General features: G+C 38.9%; 1 protein-coding gene and 1 long non-coding RNA gene across 2 annotated transcripts in view; one reads left to right on the top strand and one right to left on the bottom strand.

Annotated features, from left to right (window-relative positions):
- Positions 1-19,366, bottom strand: part of LOC128929827 (uncharacterized) — a 43,299-nt gene that overhangs the window by 2,345 nt on the left and 21,588 nt on the right. The gene's annotated exons all lie outside the window — the stretch shown is intronic.
- TRHR (thyrotropin releasing hormone receptor) overlaps positions 18,926-19,366 on the top strand; it is a 36,686-nt gene continuing 36,245 nt past the window's right edge. Inside the window, exon 1 of the mRNA XM_002759297.6 lies at positions 18,926-19,164. The gene's annotated coding sequence lies outside the window, so the exon portion shown is untranslated. The remainder of the gene's footprint in view (positions 19,165-19,366) is intronic.

Genomic DNA, 19,366 nt, shown 5'->3' with positions numbered 1-19,366 from the left:
AAGGTGGTTACCATGGTTCAAAACATTTGGAATCTCATCTTTCAGAATTCATCTGATACTGTGGCATTTTTCGCCACTCTCACGTGTGCTTCCTTTTTTCCAACACACTCGGTTAATGAGAAATAAATGGCTCAAGGACTTACAGTGGTTTCAGAATGAGTCTCTTCCATACTGTAGGAAGACCCTATCTGGAAGACTCCAGGCATCAAGACTAAGAGCACAGGCTCTAAGGACAAAGCACTCAAGTTCAAATCCCAGTTCTGCTCTACGCTAACTGGGCAATGCTGGGTGGGTGAATTTCTTACCACCTGCTTGCTTCAGTTACCTCTTCTGAAAAATGAGATACTAAGAATAACTCTACAGCATAGGGTCTGAGGTAGGGTTTAGGTTTCAGGTAGTGTTTAAATATTTTTAGCTATCAGGAAAACATCCCTGGGAGTGACTAGAAGAGAAATATAATATTGGTGAACCAATACATACAAATGTTAAACTTCTAATTTTTTCCTCACAAAATATGCTTAAGCAATTAAATCTAAATAATCAAGTATCTGCTGTTAAAGAAGTGAAGCACCTGTAGAATTCATGTCTTAAATCTTTTAAAAATCGTAAGTTCCCAATAATGTGAAGAAAGAGCAGAACATGGCATTTCTAAACTCACACTGCTGCTTTGAAGACAAATTAAAAGTAACTGAAATATTACAGTGCAGTCTCTAGTCCCTCTTTTGCTTTCCTTCAAGACTGTGCGATCCAAGCTCTATGCTTCGGAATGATTTTGGTGCCTCCCTTCAATAAACCAATGTACATGGAGCTGTGTCAGCCTGACAGGTCACATGGAGCTGTGTTAGCCTGACAGGTCAAATTTAGTTTGAGAGGACAAATTAGAAAAATACAATCAGTTATTGGATAGTTTTAAAGACCTTTAACTTGTTTAATTACAGGCTTTACTAAATTTATTAAATCCATCTTTATTCTCTATTAAGAACTGAATTATTATCCCCAAACTGCCACATACAAATAGGCCTGCCATCTGCTTTAGTTATGAAGCCCTAGTTTAGATAGATCCCTCGGGCTCCATGACTCACTCAGAGTTCAGGACAGCAGGGTGACTAAGCATGCCTGCCAGCATCTCATGGGTCTTCCCACGAAACTGTTCACATGCTTTAGAAATGTTAATTTGTATTTGAGGTTTTGCAGGAATATGTGAATTACTTTTTGGGGGATGGCTACAAAAACAACAGTTTAGGTCAAAAGTGTGTTTTTGTTGTAGTTGTTGTTGTTTTGTTGTTTTTAATTCCTAGCTAGACCTGGATTTCAAAAAAATTCCACATGGACTCTTGATTGTCTATGTAGGCATTTTACAACTCATAGCCATGGGTAGCATGTTCTATTAGCCGACTTTGGCCATTGCCATTCCCTTCATTCTTCAAAAAGATACATTTGCTTTCAGGCAATTATCCTTGCCTATACAACATGAATAGTTACAGTTATTAACGTATCTTTCTGGTTATGAACATTGCACAAGCATTACCTGAAAGTGAGCTTGAATCAGACAGGGGAGAAATTTTTATTAATTCACAAAACAGAATTCTTTCAAATTGGAGATGAAAGACTGTGGGGAAGTAAATATTTGCAATGTATTTCAACTGTCACCTTTTTTCTTTCTTTTTTTTTTTAAATTTTTTATTGCATTTTAGGTTTTGGGGTACATGTGCAGAACGTGCAAGACAGTTGCATAGGTACACACATGGCAGTGTGTTTTGCTTCCTTTCTTCCCTTCATCCACATTTGTCATTTTTCCCCAGGCTATCCCTCCCCAGCTCCCCCACCCCGCTGGCCCTCCCCTTTTCCCCCCAGTAGACCCCAGTGTTTAGTACTCCCCTCCCTGTGTCCATGTGTTCCCTTTTTTCTTATTGTTTGTTCCTATTTTTTCAATTTCAAAGTGTTAACCTGTTACTTTGAGAAAGTTTTCCTTTAAAAAATATTCTAAGATATTCATGATGAACTCACTGTAGGCAGTTCAAAAGAAAAACTCTAGTAATCTTTAAAGTCTAGAAAATAGGAAGAACATGCTTTTATCTGGCACAATATTATATTTTGACCTTCAAAACACCAGCAGGGATGTTGCTAAGAAAGAATGCAGCAGACTTATATGAGTGTTAGATGAGAGTATAAAAAGATAAAGCATCGTTTTCCAAAATGAGTTCTACTGGACAAGGGCACAGAATAAAACACACAAACACACACGCACATGTACATGCACATGCAGAGAGAGAGAGAAAGAGCAAAAAAAGGGGCAGGGGAGAGAACAAGGGAGTACCATGATCAAATAAACTGGAGAAATGTTCATATTCTATCCCTGCAAAGAGACACCCAATGTGCTTTGCTATTTGAAAAGAGTATGAAGTGCTCTGCACTAAATAAATCTATAATCTAGAATTTCTGCAAGTATTTAAACCACAAAATCCTTATCACTTGAGATTAGCAGGACTTGTGTTTTGATTTTTTCTTTTTAAGGCAGTCTCACTCTGTTACCCAGGCTGGAGTGCAGTGGGGTGATCACAGTTCAATATAGCCTCAATCTCCTGGGTTTAAGCAATCCTCCGGCCTCAGTCTACTACGTAGCTAGGACTACAGATGATGCCACCATGCCTGGCTGATTTTTTTTTTAATTTTTTGTACTGACAGGGTCTCGCTATGTTGCCTAGGCTGGTCTCAAACTCCTGGGCTCAAGCAATTTTCCAGTCTCGACCTCCCAAAGTGTTGGGATTACAGGCATGAGCCAATGCACCCAGCCAGGACTTTGTGTTTTTGGTAAAACGCTTTGGGAAATATTCTCTTGATAATCACCAGTTGATTCCTGTATCAAGGATTAGAAAATGCAATAATTATATATATGGGGCTTTTGGGGTTTTTTAAAGTGGAATTTATTTTTAAAGAGATTTAGGTTAAAAGCAAAACTGTGAGGCCAGTAGAGAGATAGTCCACATACACCTCGTACCTTCACATGCACAGCCTCGTCTATTAGCAACATCCCCTCTCCAGAGTGGAACATTTGGTACAATCGATAAACCTTAATCAACGCATCATTATCACCCAGAGTCCATAGTTTACATTAGGATTTACTCTTTGTAATGTACATCCTATGAGTTTGTACAAATGTATAATGACATGTATCCACCACTGTAGTAGCATAGAATAGTTTCACTGCCCTAAAAATTCTCTGTGCTCCATCTATTTACCCCTCCCACCTCCCAAACTCTGGCAACTGCCAATCTTTCTACTGTCTAGTTTGCGTTTTCCAGAGTGTCATATATTTGGAATTATATAGTATATAGCCTTTCAAGATTGCCGTCTTTCACTTAGCAATATGCAATTGAGTTTCCTTTATGACTTTTCATAGCTAGGTACCTCATTTATTTTCAGCACAGACTAATATTCTATTGTCTGAATGTCCCACCATTTATTCATTCACCTACTGAAAAAAATCTTGGTTGCTTACAAATTTTGACAATTATAAATAAGGCTACTATAAATATCTGCATGAAAGTTTTGGGGAACATGAGTTTTCAGTTCCTTTGGGTGAATACCAAGGAGCATGATTTCTGAATCATATGGTGCGAGTATGTTGAGTTTTATAAGAAACTGTCAAACTGTTTTCCAAAGTAACTATATCATTTTACATTCACACCCACAATGAATAAGAGTTTCTGTTGTGCCACCCCTCATGAGCATTTAGTGTTGTCAGTGTTCTGGATTTTGGACATTCTAACAGGTAGTGGCATCTCACTGTTGTTTTCATTTGCATTTCCCTGATGACATATGATGTGGAGCATCTTTACATATGCATATTTGCCATCTGTATATCTTTTGTTGGTGAGGTGTCCAAGTCTTTTTTGGATCCCATTTTTAATTGGGTTGTGTTCTTATTGTTTAGTTTTAAGAACTCTTTGTATATTATGAACAACATTTTTTTTCTTTTTCTTTCTTTTTTTTTTTTTTTGAGGCAGAGTCCCACTCTGTCACCAGGCTAGGGTACAGTGGCACCATCTTGGCTCACTGCAGCCTCTGCCTCCAGAGTTCAAGCAATCATGCTTCAGCCTCCTGAGTAGTTGGCATTTCAGGTGCACACCACCATGCACGACTAATTTTTGTATTTTTAATAGAGACAGGGTTTTGCCATGTTAGCCAGGCTGGTCTTGAACTCCTGACCTCAGGTGATCTGCCCACCTTGGTCTCCCAAAGTGCTGGGATTTTAGGCGTAAGCCACTGCACTGGCCTATTATGGACAGTATCCTTTTATCAGGTATGTCTTTTGCAAATATTTTCTCCCCATCTGTGGCTTGTCTTTTCATAATGACTGTTGCAGCACAGAAACTTTTAATTTTAATGAAGCTTAGCTTGTCAACTCTCTTCCACAGACTATGCCTTTGATGCTGCAACTAAGACATCATCACCAAACCTAAGGTCATCTAGATTTTCTGCTATGTTATCCTCTAGATTTTATGCATTTGCACTTTACATCTAAGTCTGTGTTCCACTTTAAGTTAATTTTTGTGGAGGGTGTAAAGTTTGTGTCCACATTAATATTTTTTCACTTTCAATTATCTCCATGAGTTTACAACAGTAGAATGTTCAAGTTTTATCTTTAGAGGCCAAGAGACAAGGCCTTATGTTTGTTACCTTCAACTAAGCACTGTCTCTACACACCTCTGTCATCACAATGATCACACTCTATTATAATCATTGCCTTAATGATCTCATTTACCAGTTTGTGAGTGGACAATGACAGCAGTTGTCCCCTGAATCCCAGAAGTACCACAGGGCCTTGGCAAATTACAAACATAATAATGGCTAACACTTACTGAACACTTACTATGTGTCAGGCCTTGATGTAAATGCTTTAAATATATTAGCAAATTTTCTCCTCACACCAACTCCATTAGTAAGTTCTTACTATCCTTATGTTTCAGATGAGAAGCTTGAGTTTCAGGAAGGTTGAGCAACTTGCCCAAGGTCACACAGCTATAAATAAAAGAGGCTGATCCCCAGCGTTATGGGACACACAAACTCAAGGCTGAATGAATAAACGAATGAAAAGGGATAACATTTACTAAATTCTCACTCTGTGCTAGGCACAATTCTAGGAGTGTTATGTCTGTTATCATTTTTATTCTTCACAATATTTGTATTAGGTGGGTGCAATTATTACCCCCTTGCTTCTTTCAGAGGAGGAAACTGAGCAAAAACAGTTTAAACTTACCCCAAATCACAAAACTGGTAAGTGACGGGTCCAGGATTAAAACTGACTCTCAAAATCATGTTTTTAATGCTTTGAATGAATAAATAATTCAGCATTAACAAATGAAATACAGTACAACTTAGTAGGGAATCACACATCTAAAAAAGTGTCATAGGAATCACAACCCTATGAAAATGACTAATTCCAGAAAGTGTCTGACAAAATTTTCAAGCAGCAATAAAAAGCATGGTTAGTGGTTTCCACTATGACATTTTCCAAATGGATGTATGTGTGGCCAAAATTGGAGATAACATTTTGGTGCAGCATTTCTTTTTGTGGCTGGTATCTCTAAATAAAAATCCATTTGATTTGGTATGTCTTGGGAAAACAGATTTGAAAGATTTTAAATCAATCATGTGTTTTAAAGAAGTAAATCATCATAGGAAAAACACAAGATATTTTCAAACTTCTTCACAAACAGAACATTCCTATCCTATATCCTCTATATTTCCCTCTTTAAAAATATTCCTCAGCTCCAAACTTCCCAAATGGGAGCGGTTATATGTGGAGAAAAAAAACAAGCATCATTTTAAAAAATTTTTTAAACTTTGTGTTTTCATCAACAGCTCTGAGGGGGCAGTTTTCTGCTACCCAACAGCTGTATAATGTTCAACAAAATTTTGCCTGTCTGGATTTATGAAGTATAAAAAATGGCCATCATAAGATCTAAAAATGATGAGACTAGTCCTGAAATGACTGTGTCAACACTTAGAAACTGCAGTGGAAAAAAAATAAAAATGATTAAATTTTTTGTGGCAGAAGGTGCCGGAACGCAGAGCACAAGAAGCTGTTTCCACAGGGAAGCATTTGTCATAAGTGGGCCATAGATAGTGGCCAGAGCAGGCTGTCAGGGCAGATGGGTGAAAGAAAGCTTGCATTGCTTTGGTGCCTGCAGAAGAAAGGAAGGATGTTTATATCCTCACTCTAAGTTACACTGGCTCTTTCCATAAATATCAACTCTTGCTACCTCAGTTAGTCCCATGATAATCAAGCATCTTCCTCAATGAACAGAGGCACTCTGTGGGCAATAATTATGCCTGTTAGTGAGGATATCATGTTAAGAACAATTCTTTTCAGCTGATATATATTCCCTTATTTAATCTCAAAAATCTCCAAGTAGGTACTACCAACTTCATTGTACACATGAAGAAACCAAGACACAGATAAATTAATTGTCCACAGTAAAACAGGTAGAAAGGAAAAGTCTGGGATTCAAAGAGAGATACTGACTCCAGATACTGTAGACACCATCCCCTCCATTTTCTTTTCTTTCTTTCTTTTTTCTTTTGAGACAGGGTCTTTCTGTTGCCAAGCATAGAGAGCAGTGACACAATCATAGCTCACCACAGCCTCGATCTCCTGGGCTCAAACAATCCTCTTGCATCAGTCTCCTTAGTAGCTGGGACTACAGGCATATGCTACTACATCTGGCTAATTTTTAAAAAATGTTTTGTAGAGATGGAATCTTGTGATGTTCCCCAGGTTGGTTTCAAACTCCTGGCCTCAAATGACACTTCTGCCTCAGCTTCCCAGAAGTGGGAAATTACAAGTGTGAACCACCATGCCCAGCTGAATTCCACTCTTTTAATATTCTATGCCAGAGGAGTGCAAACAGCAACAGGATGACCAAATCAGTCCACTACCTCTTATTCCAGAGGCCCATGAGCTAAGAATAGTTTTTACAGTATTGGTTGAAGAGAAAAATTAAAAGAAGAATATTTTGTGACACATGAAAATCATGTAAGTTTCACATTTCATTAATATTTAAAGTTTCATTGGAACACACTGTCTATGACTGCTTCTGTGCTATGGTGGCAGAATCGAGTAATTACAACAGGTGGAGGGGCTGCAAAACCAACAATATTGGGGTCCAAAGTGGCTCCCGCCGGAGGTCATGGCGCTCGTGAAGGCGAGGTCATCAGTTCAAGGCTAACCTGAGCAACCTCATAAGCTCAAACTGATTGCCAAAAAAAAAAAAAAAAAAAAAAAACCAAAATATTTCTTCTCTGGATCATTACAGGAAAAGTTTCTGATGCCTTGTTTGTACAATACTAAACAAGGGGCTGATGAGGATGTTTTACGTATGCAGTACTCGAGTGATGACCTGTCCTTCCACTGCTGTCTGGGTGAACTTTCCATTCCACCTACCTCCATCTATCTCATTTTCATATCTTCGCTCTTGTGTGAGAATGTGGCACAATAAATGTCTGACCCACAACTCATAAGTTAGCTTATTTTGTCTTGAAAAGCATAGAGAGAAATATAAGCATGATACACCAGCAAAGGTGAATGAGGACATTCTATGCAAAATTGAATTAGAAAGAAAGCCACATTTCCCAAGTACAGTTATTGTGACTTAAAAAAATAGTCCATTGTTCAAGGTGGAAAGGGGGCGCATAAGCATCTGAAATTTTTTCTAATTAGATTTCTCTCATCAAAGAATAAAAGCTAAGCTCTTGCCAGAGAAGACCATCTCTTTAGCTAATCCAGTCACTTAACTACTTTCATGGTAGCTCATCAATTCTCACCTCATAATAAGAAAATGCAAGTGAGTCACTCTTGCTGAAGACACCTGTGTGCATAAAACAGCAATCAACAAGGAAAAGGAAAAGGTAATTGGGAAAGTAGTGCTTCAGCTTCCCAGATGGCTGTATTTTAAATATTTTAATAAATAAATTAAGTTCACATTTAATTTAAACATTAGTTTGATAAAAATTTCAGCTGAATACTTCATGCCTGGCTTTTGTCTCCCAGGAATCGCTATAGCAACAGCACAGGAGCCAGATTCAGCATTTCCTTAACCACAGATAAGTGGGTAACCAATCAAATATGTGAACTCAATGAAAAGATCATAAAATATACATCATAAACTGGTAAAGCTCTGGTTTTCTTTTGAATTAATATGCATTTCATAAGAACAGGAAGCAAGTGGGTAAATGCAATTCTCTGCAAAGAGGAACTATTACCCTGAGCTCTCAAGGGGACTCATCTGAATATGTACAGTGGATTTAAAGGTCCCAAGAGCTTGATTCTTTGACATCACATAGGTTTTTATCTCTGTTCCTTTATACAACTGTTAACCTCCACAGACTGTCTACTAGCTAGTGGTATTAAGTCTTCAATAAAAAAGGCTTTTCCACGATGGAGTAAAGCAGCAAAGGGGAACACAAATAGAGCAGCCTCATAGGCTGCCAGTAATGTAGGCAGTGCAGTTTACAGATGTGATGACATCCCAGGGGCACAACCAGAGTATCTAACTTCACATTCTGAAGCCAGAATATAGCTAAGTCTAGCAAGAGAAGAAACTGGCTTCCATTATGGTTCCTTCAAAATAATTAAATAGAAGTTATGGCACAGCATGACTGTGAGCTCTCTGAATCTTTGATGGCTTTTTCCTTTCATTCTCAAGAAGAGCCTAAGATGCCCTCAAAAACAAACATTTAAAAATCGAAACAACCTCATTTTATAGTTGAGGAAACTGAGGCTCTAAGAATTGAAGCACATGCTTGGGTTCATCCAGCTGACTTGTGGGAGAGTGAAGTTTTTACGGAGCCTCACCAAGGATTTCGTTTCCATTACATATATCACCCTTCCTCCCTGCTCTTCCAAGCATGGAGCCAATTGTTTCAAAAGATGACACTGCATTACTATACATTCTATTGAACTCTGGATTGCTAAAAGCTAGCATTGCTTATTGAGGCACATTGTTAAAAAGCATGTGTAGAATGGAAGAAGACATTCTTATGGCTTGTTCTGTCCTGGAGAATTAGTGAACCCTCAATGTAATATAATCAGGACAAGCGAGGCAAGTTTTAAGTTGCTGCCCACAGCATCATCCTTGAAAGGCAGTGAACCAATCGGTAGAAAGTGTTTGATCTTTGAAGTACACTAAAACTTTAGGTAAGCTAATTCAGTGGAATCTATTTGGAACAGGCATAATATGGGTAGATACTGTCTTTTCAACTGCAATAGTATTCCATTATACATACTCAATTGAATCTAGAAAAAAAAACAGTTATTTTGGCAAGGTTCAGTATTTCTTCAGTTATTAGGATGTGGTAGAAAAATAGGGACTGTTGCCAGGCGTAGTGACTCACGCCTGTAATTCCAGTACTTTGGGAGGCCGAAGTCAGTGGATCACAATGTCAGGAGTTGGAGACCAGCCTGGCCAATATGTTGAAACCTCATCTCTACTAAAAAATACAAAAAAAATTTAGCAGGGCTTGGTGGCACATGCCTGTAGTCCCAGCTACTTGGGAGGCTGAGGCAGGAGAATTGCTTGAGCCTGGGAGGTGGAGGTTGCAGTGAGCCAAGATTGCTCCACTGCACACCAGCCTGGGTGACAGAGTGAGACTCTGTCTCAAAAAAAGAAAGAAAGAAAGAAAGAAGAAAGAAAGAAAAAGAAAGGAAGAAAGAAAGAAAGAAAGAGAGAGAGAGAGAGAGGGAGGGAGGGAGGGAAGGAGGGAGGAAGGAAGGAAAGAAGGGAGGAAAGAAGGAAGGAAGGAAGAAAAATAGAGAATGTTTATTTGCAAGGTCATTCTCATGACTAGGAAATATGGTAGTAAGGGCTAAGTCGGAACAAACTCAATTTCATAAACATGCCCTGCCCTCCCATTCCTTCACTTTTTGCACACATTCCTTCCACAGCCTGAAAAAAAACTCACTCTTCTTTTTACTTTCAAGATTCAAGTCAAGGACTGGCTCTTCCAGGGGCTTTTTTGATCCTCCAGACCAAGTTGGTGGCTACTCACATACAACTGAAGAGTTCACCGCATTTCTTCATATTTCTATCACTGAACCTACCAGGTTATATTGTGACTCATATTTTGTGTTTGCTTCTCTCTCCCATTAGACTATAAACTACTTAAGAACAAAGGACCCAATTTTATTTATCGTTGCTCCCCGTAGTACTTAGAATACGTAGGTGCATGGTAAATGTTCATTATTTAAAAGAATGTTTTGTGAATGATACTAATTTTTTTATGGTAGGCACATTCCATCAGTTCACCAAGTTCCTTCCTAAAGGCATGTCCTTGAAGACTGATATTTTATTCTTTCACATGGATTGACATTATTCTTGTTCTTAAATGGACTAAATCATTTTGCTAAAATTCAGAAGTCACCCGAATGCTGAAACTGGCTGTGATCACCCAGCAGATTGAGGGTCTGCAAAAATAGTGCACTTTGCTAGGGATGCTGGGGTGGTAGGAGTTGCACGTATTTCCTTCATCATAGCGGTTTTCAAACTTTTTTGTCCCAGATCCACAGTAAGATGTACATATTACATTAACTATGTAATTCATAGCTTTATAGCCAGGCTTCCGGGTTTGTGCTCTGTATCTAGAATTTACCAATTCTCTGTCCTTCGGAAGTTGCTTAACACCTTGGCTTCCTCATTTGCAAGTTTGGGTTGGTAATAAGACCTATCTCTTAGGATTGTTATGAGTATTAACTGAGTTACTATAAAGTTCTGCAAACAATGTTGGGCACTATCTCAGTGTCAATCATTATATTATTTCTTATTTGCATAAGTGAAACTAGAAGTTTATAAAATAATACTTACCCATATTATCTGAAATATTTTTAAAAAAGCATTTGTCACAAAGCTTTAATTTTATAACTCAAATTGGGTCTAAACTCCAATTTGAAAATAACAATGCTTATCAGTTTCTTATCAAATATCCAATTTGAAATTAACAATGCTTATCCTTCTTAGTATATTCATTTTGCTAAAGTTTGGTAAAAGCTCATTTTGCTATAGAATGGGCACAGAGACTATAAAATTTCAGTCAGAAAGAGACAATATGGATGGGTATTTTCATCTCCCTGACTTATTTCAAGGATTTGATGAGCAAAGAGTTATGGAGCTGGGCGTGATGGCTCACGCCTGTAATCCCAATACTTTGGGAGGTTTAAGTGGGAGGATTGCTTAAAGCCAGTAGTTTGAAACTAGCCAGGGCTACATAGCAATGTAGATGGCCTGGGCTACATAGCTAGACAACTAGCCTTGTCTATAGAAAAAGTAAAAAATTAGCTGGGTATGGTGGTGCATGCCTGTAGCCTCAGTTACTCAGGAAGCTGAGATGGGAAGATCACTCGAGCCCAGAAGTTTAAGGATGCAAGGAGCTATGATCACACCATGACATTCCAGCCTGGGCAACAGAGTGAGATATTGTTTCAAAAAAGAAGGAGTTACCCTATTCATTCTCTTCATCATTGAATAAATTTGAATCCTGTCTTTTCCCTGTCAGTTCTCTGCCATGCATTGAGCATATAGCTTCCTATAGATAGCCCTGCCACTTCTTGAAACCGTTTATGAGGTGGGCACAACTTCAGAAGGCTATGCGTCAAAAACCAGAAGAATTAGAAAACAGTTATTTTCTTCTACTATAATTATAGTAACTGCTAACATTTACTCAGTACCTTCCTTGTGTGAGCTTAGTTCTAATAATTTTAATTTATATCATTCTGCTTAACCGTAGGGAAAAAGACAAAAACCCTATGAGATAGTTTCTATTATTATTTACTTTGCAATTGAAGAAATTGGGGTACAGAAAAGTTCAATGATTTACCGAAGTCACAGATAGTATGAAGTGCTCTAGGACTGACTAATGACTAATGATTCTGTCAGCCTGAATCAGGAACCATGGGCTTAGCATGTGTCTCTGCAATGCGGCCCTGTGCCCAGGGAGGACTCAGGCCCTGCATGGGACATTCTCGGGGAAAGACAAGCCACCTACTGCTGTGTCCTCTGAATTTTCTCTGACGGTACCTTTCCTCTACGCCAACTGGTTGCTCAGGGGCTATTTATTCAACTTGCTAATTTTTTCCTAAATCCTGGGCCTGGTCCGGTTGACCTTCTCTCTAGTCCTACAAAATTACGCTGCACCATTTCACATGGAATTAGTCATTTCTAACCCTATACACCCTTAAAAATGTGTACATACTTCAATTACAGGAGCTGACACACTGCAGTATAATTGGCACTCTTTGTAAGTCACCTGTGCCAGGCTGGGGACTCCTCTGTGCTGTTTGTATCCACATTTCTATCTGCAGTGTCTGGCAGAGAGCCTGTGACATAACTGGCACTCAATAAGCAAGTACTGAACAAGCATGAGTGGACAAGAGTTGACTCTTCACAGTGAAGGTGAGAAATGAGTCTGTAATATCTCTTCACTCTTCTTTCCTGCCATTCTTCTTCACAGAAGCTTTACCAGCAGACTGTAAAGTTTATGAGACTAGTTAACAAAATATTTCAGAGTTGTCTTGCTTTAAAGGAAATGACTATGATGATTTTACAACGTGAAAGTGTGTTTCACACTAATATCTCTTTTTAATTTTTAAATCATTTCCAATATTCAAGTGGCTTCTGATGGTCTAAGATGTTATACTTTTGACTTAGGCAGATCTTACTTACATTCTTCAAATAAATCATCATTTCCCCTTATTCTTACTTTCAACAAGTCCCCACCTGACCCACCTTCTCTGAGGGTGTGAGTCATTTCTGGGACTGTCAGAAAACATACCCTTATGGAGATGTGGTTTGTTCTGCACGTCAGTGCCAGAATAATCTTATCAGTAACCCCAAATATCCAACTACTATTAACAACCTAAAAAGTGACTGAATTTCTATCTGTAACTACTGTCTTTTTTTTCTCTTTCAAAAAAAATATGTCCAGCTTCAATATTCTGCATTCTCCTTTCTGTCTTAAGATGCTACTTAAGCCAACAATTTTTAACATCTAAAACAAATATTTTTTCAAGGTTTTCTATCACAATTAGAATTTCAAAAACATCTGGGCTGGGCGCAGTGGCTCAAGTCTGTAATCCCAGCACTTTGGGAGGCTGAGGCAGGCAGATCACAAGGTCAGGAGTTCAAGACTAGCCTGCCAATACTGTGAAACCCCATTTCTACAAAAAATACGCAAATTAGCCAGCATGGTGGCGGGCACCTGTAATTCTAGCTAACTAGGGAGGTTGAGGCAGGAGAATCACTTGAACCCGGGAGGCGGAAGTTACAGTGAGCCAAGATTGTGCCATTGCACTCTAGCCCAGGCAACAGTGCGAGACTCCGTTTCAAAAACACAAAAAATCAAAAAACATTGGTAAGTATATGAGTACATACTATATAATTCTATTTATATGAAACTCATCAAAAGACAAATACAATCTAGAGACGAAAAGCTGAACAATGATGAAAAACGATTGTCTTAACACAGAATTTTTCAGAAGGTAAAGAATTGACTGGGAAGGAATGTAGAGAATGTTTTTTAAAAAATGTTTTTAATGTAAAAAAATGTTTAAAATGTAGAGATGAAAATTTTCTGAAGTTTAGTTGTGGTGATGAGATTATAAAAGTTTATACATTTGTTAAAACTCAAAAAAATATACACTTAAATTATTTTTATTGTATGTAAATTATACCTTAACAAAGCTGATATTGAAGTTTGTATGTATGTCCACACATATATGTAATTCTTGACATTCCCCCAGAGTTCTGTGAAGCTGTGTATATGTGTCTGTGTTTATGTGAACACACACACAAACCTATGACATAAAGAAATACGAACTGAAGACCAACTGAAGATCAAATACTTCGTTGATAAATTTAGTAGGCAAAAATAAAAAGCATTTTGTTGGTAATGTTTTACACAACCATTTATGTAAAATATAAATTTGGACTTGAAATTCCTCCTGTCTGGAGTAAAGAATAAAATATAATTTGTTACAAAGGGGCTTTTGTAATAATTTAATTACAATAATTTTCTTAAATTATATGAACTTTTAAAAATAAGTTCAAATAGTGTTCCATACAACATGAAATAAATCAAAGTAAACATAAGCTCAGAAGCTAAACACCTGATTAAAATTATCATTTAAAATCTTTTGTGTTGGTTGTATCTCCAAGTGATACTTTGGGAAACTTTTGTAAACAGTGTTAACCCTTCCTGAACAGGCTATTCCTCTGACCAGACAAAAGACTGCACAGGCTGCCAAGGGAAAGCAGTGTGTATGTGTTTACTTTTTCATTTTTAAACACTTTTAGGTTGAGTTCTACTGTGCTTTGTTTTCAAAACTAATACTCCATTTTCTCTACGAACATGGACTCTGGACCATATAAAAGTATATATGATAGAGAAATAAGGAAGCCAGCTTATACACAAAATAGACAATATTACCAGACAGTATATTTTACTTTTGGGTAAACAACAAGTTTTCATGCCTCTTCCAATAAGCACAAATACAACTTCATAATCCTAGGAAAGAAAGTATTTCCATTTGTTGGTCAAAAGCTGATAATCTTCTCTGGCTAATATTTAAATTTAAGTCACAATGGATTTTGATTTTTTTTTCTATAAAGTTTGTGAAATGCTTTCTCCTACTCCAGAGTCTGTGATGAAGTCTATAATTGAACAGAAAAGAAATTCAAAGCTGCTTGGTTCAGTACCCAGGTGATTCAGCATCAAATCCTGTAGTGACTTTATTTTCTAGCTCCAGAACCCGGACTTTACATGCTGATTCCAGTGACCAAGTCTTTGCCATGGTTTCTCTGCCTGGATCCTAACTCAATACACTGTACCACATTTAGCACTTCTAAACCCAGGAAACTTCATAGTTTATTTCTCACAGGAACCAGAGTCTCAGGCCAGTGTTCTCTGCTGCCAAATTTTCTACAGCTGTCACCTTTCTGAACGTTGGTGGTTACTTAACACCCAGTTTATTTCAGCTACTTGGCCCTCCCGCAGCCTGGATTAGCCCACACCACCAATTTCCCATCTCCAGACACCAGACTTTGCTGACGTGGTTCAGTGGTTCTCAAATCTCATTGTACACATCGAAGCTTGGGCTTCACTTTATGACTGATTAGATAAGAATGTCTGAGAGAGGGACCCATATTGCTATAATTTTTAAAACACTCCAGTTGATTCTGAAATTTAGCCAGGGATGAGACACCTGAGAATAGAATGAGTTAAGTGATGGCACAAAGTGTAGGGAGCTCCAAAAAACTCAGTCATCAAGAAAACATTAACTAGTAAAATGTCTTTAAAAATCAAAATCATTGGAAAATAATCCATAATAAACAAAATATCAAAAATGTAAGCAGGGGATTAGTACTTGGAACCTGAGGCAAAAGGGAAAATTCATAATATTGATCCTGCCTTAAAAAAATGTTCTCCCATTTTTGTGCAGTTGTTTGCACATAGGGAGCATTTATTAGATATTATCTGAGTTTACAAATAGAAAACCTACCTTATGAAATCACACTTTTAAAATATAATTTCAAAAAGAGCATGAAGTTGGTTGAAAGATGATTGGGAGTATGAAAGTTGATTGACGGTGCCGTACTGAATAGGCAAGTCTAGCATGGTAAACTCAGAAGTGTAGCCTCTCCAGAGTTGAAAGAACAAGTTAAGGGGTAGGAGGAAGCAGGAACAAGGGCAGTGTGAGTCAGTGCACAGGTAGTGCCTTATTAGAAAACCTATCTAGTGGTCATCAAACGGTTGTCTCATCACAAGCTCAAACTCCTCATGGCCAAAGCTGAGTCATAAAATCACTCTCCTGTCTCCCTACATCCCTGCCCATTTTACACAGCTGACCCTCGTATTATTCTGTTACTTCTAGTCGGAATGTCTTCACTCTCCCCAACTTTCAAAGGAAAGCTGTGCTTTTCTTCAAGGCTGTTCTCAGATGTTACCTTGCCTCAGAAGGCCTCTGCCTCAGCTGACTGCCCTAACCACCCACAAATGCCTTCCCTTCATAATGCAAACCCTGTCAGCACACATTTTTAGGGCATATCTCACTGTAACTGTTTATAAACCTGCTGCTTCCAATAGACCACAACCTACTTGGAGGTAAAACGAATTATGTTGTAGCTACCTGACACATAGTAGGAGCTTAATAAATAGGTGTTAAAGAACAAACAGACACAGAAAAGAGCCTTGCCTGTTAAGTGCTGAAGAATGGCAATAAAAAAAGAATTGGAGTGGAGGTGGAATTGAGACAGCAGGTAGAGGTAGTGTTCTCTCCTCTCATCTTGACGAGTCAGCTATAGGACTTGAAGTGAGCTGTTTCCAGGAGGCCTGAAGGCTAACTAAACTCCTTAGGGAAACAAGATGGGAAGATGGGCTTTACGAAGTAAGGCTTCTCGAGAGGAATTTTGAGTTGGAACTGGTGGGGGTAGGGTGCAGTAGGGAAAAACACCTTCACTTCAGAAAGCATTTTTCATCCTGAAAAGCAGAAGGCTAGACAAGAATCAAGGTTTTCAGCGTAATCTTTGTCCTCTAGGCCAGGGAGAAAGGCAGAGGGGACAGCCATTGTCCAGCCTGCTAAACCAGGTGGAGGAGAAAACTAAAATTCAGACAAAAATCCTGCTTGGAGTAAAAAGAATGTGCATTTGGCTGGTGCCCTCCACTGTCTCTCTCAGAACTTGGGTGTGATGCAGGAATCAGAACTCAAATGGCAGCAGAGGGCAGGTATGCATGCCTGAGAGAAGCTGGAGCTAATATGGCATGAGGAACAGGAGGCATGTCCTGTGCCAGGGACTGCTACAAACTCCTGGCCACAACAGCCACTCAGCTGCAAATAGTTATTTCTGTGAAGAAATGCAAGCCCTTGGTTGCCAGACCTTTCAAATATTTGTGATTACAATCCCAATTTGATATTCAATTTCTCAATTTTGAAAGGTAAAAAATAATAAACTGTGTTAAATCCCTTGGGCCTACCGACAGGCCAACTATACATGACCGAAGGCTGACCGTGGGCTCACAGGTCATTAATATGTTACTACAAATAATTGGGAAGTAGAAATTAAGTGATTCCTCAGTGGTTCAACGGTGAGAGTCATTCAATATAATCCAGAACTTCACCTGCATCTCATTGTTACCCGGTCTTGGGCATGTTTTTGATATCCCTACAGTCCTGTCTACTCAAAATAGACTCTTGCATTGACTTCTTCTAGAGGTTTTTTTTGTTTGATTGTTTTTGTTTGTTTTTGAGACAGAGTTTCTCTCTTGTTGCCCAAGCTGGAGTGCAATGGCACCATCTCAGCTCACTGCAACCTCCACCTCCCAGGTTCAAGTGATTCTCTTGCCTTAGCCTCCCAAACAGCTAGGATTACAGGCACATGCCACCATGCCCAGCTAATTTCTGTATTTTCAGTAGAGACAGGGTTTCGTCATGTTGGCCAGGCTGGTCTCAAACCCCTGACCTCAGATGATCCACCTGCCTCAGCCTGCCAAAGTGCCGGGAGATCACAGGCATGAGCCATCACACCTGGCAAAGAGGTCTATTCCTAATTCACCAGTTACCTTACAGGAAATTTAGCTAAGGATATTTTTCATTGTCAGTCAATAAGATGAAAGTGGGGAAGCATTAGCATTTGATGTATTCAGTTGGTGTCTTGAGAAAAAATACATGTTTTCTGAGCTTCCTTTAAAAAAAAATGTAGATTTAAGAGCAGGCATAGTGCCTCAAACCTGTAATCCCAGCACTTGGAAAGGCTGAGGTGGGGGGGTCACTTGAGCTCAGAAGTTCAGGACCAACCTGGGAAAAATGGCAAAACCCGAAAACCCCATCTCTACAAAAAAATACAAAAATTAGCTGAGCCTGGTGGTGTGTGCCTGTAGTCTCTGCCACATGGGAGGTTGAGGTGGTAGGATCACTTGAACCTGGGAATTCAAGGTTGCAGTGAGCTGTGATCATGTCACTGTACTCCAGTCTGGGTAACAGAGTGAGATCCTATCTTAAAAAAAAAAAAAAAAACAACATAAAACAGTATAGATCTGCCCACTGGCTACGTCAGAGAAATAATAAAGCTGAATACTTTTCTTAAAAAGGTGTATCTATACATTTTCATTTCAGAGTTGTGGTACCAGAGTGGCACTAGTCTAGATTTTTACTTGATGATTTTTCCACCTAGAAATAAACTGAGATGCAACATTGCCAGGTGGTTCATGTGATTGGAAATCCAGAGGATGGACGAAGGGGAAAAGCACCCAGGGCCGATAGAGAGATTCTATAAAGTCATCCAGAAACAAGAGTTCAAAAACAAACTTAACAGACTCTATGCAGGTTTAAATTGATGTTTCTAACTCAAAGAGGCTGTTGAAAAATAATTGTTAGAAGCATCAGAAGACTGCAGCTGAAATGGTTTGAAATCAATTTTAACTCATTTTCCATTCACAAAATATGAGAGGAGGAAGCCAATTGTACTGATTCCGTTGAGAAACAGTGTAAGGGTTTTCATAGCAGAGAAAGAGGCTGATTTCAGCTTAGGCAGATATTTCAAGCTTCAAGGGCCGTTTTGAGACTGACAAAGATTTGCTACCCTCAAAGTCCCATCAAGCAAGGAGTGTAAATATATTTCAGAGCAGCTCTGGTACTGGAGTTTCTGCAGAACTTAGACAATCAGCAACCACAAAATCAGCTGCTCCTGGACCCCCTGCTTATGATTTCAGCTTTCCAAAGTAAACACTGTATCATCAACACATTTAACAGTAAATCCTCCAAGAGCAGAAGACTCTGAATCAGTGAGGACTGACTGGCATTTGTGAGTGTGTGTGAATGTATGCGCGTGTGTGTGAGAGAGCGAGCGAGCGTGTATGTTCTCATTAGGGGACGATCTATGATTTGACAGCCTCACTGCTGCTGCTCCTGCTGCTGCTTCTGCTTCTGCTGCGGCTGTATGGTCTGTCATTACTTGAAAAGGGCTGTGAGGGTTTGGAGAAACTGCAGTTTTAAAAACTGAGCCCTGCTAAGTGATCTCCTTGTCAAATAGAGTAGACGAGATTTTCTGCGAGATTAGAAACTTGGACCTATTACTACTTCATCTACCCAGAAAAGCAGGCAGTGCTACACAGGATAAGGTAAGAAAAGAAACTGTTCTCTCTTGAATATATGGGGCAGGGGGCATGGGGAAATGTCATCTCAAAGGCTTGCTATTTTATACCAAAGGCAGATCTTACCCTCTGAGAGCAAAAGAGGCGACAGCTAAATTTTAACAAGCTTGATTATTGAGCCGCTTGGCTTTTTCCTCTGGTATCTTTTTCTCCTTTATTATACTTTTGC

The sequence above is a fragment of the Callithrix jacchus genome, chromosome 16 (genome assembly GCF_049354715.1).
Source record: "Callithrix jacchus isolate 240 chromosome 16, calJac240_pri, whole genome shotgun sequence".
In the NCBI taxonomy this organism is placed as follows: domain Eukaryota; kingdom Metazoa; phylum Chordata; class Mammalia; order Primates; family Cebidae; genus Callithrix; species Callithrix jacchus.
This window is presented reverse-complemented; position numbering and strand designations above follow the sequence as displayed.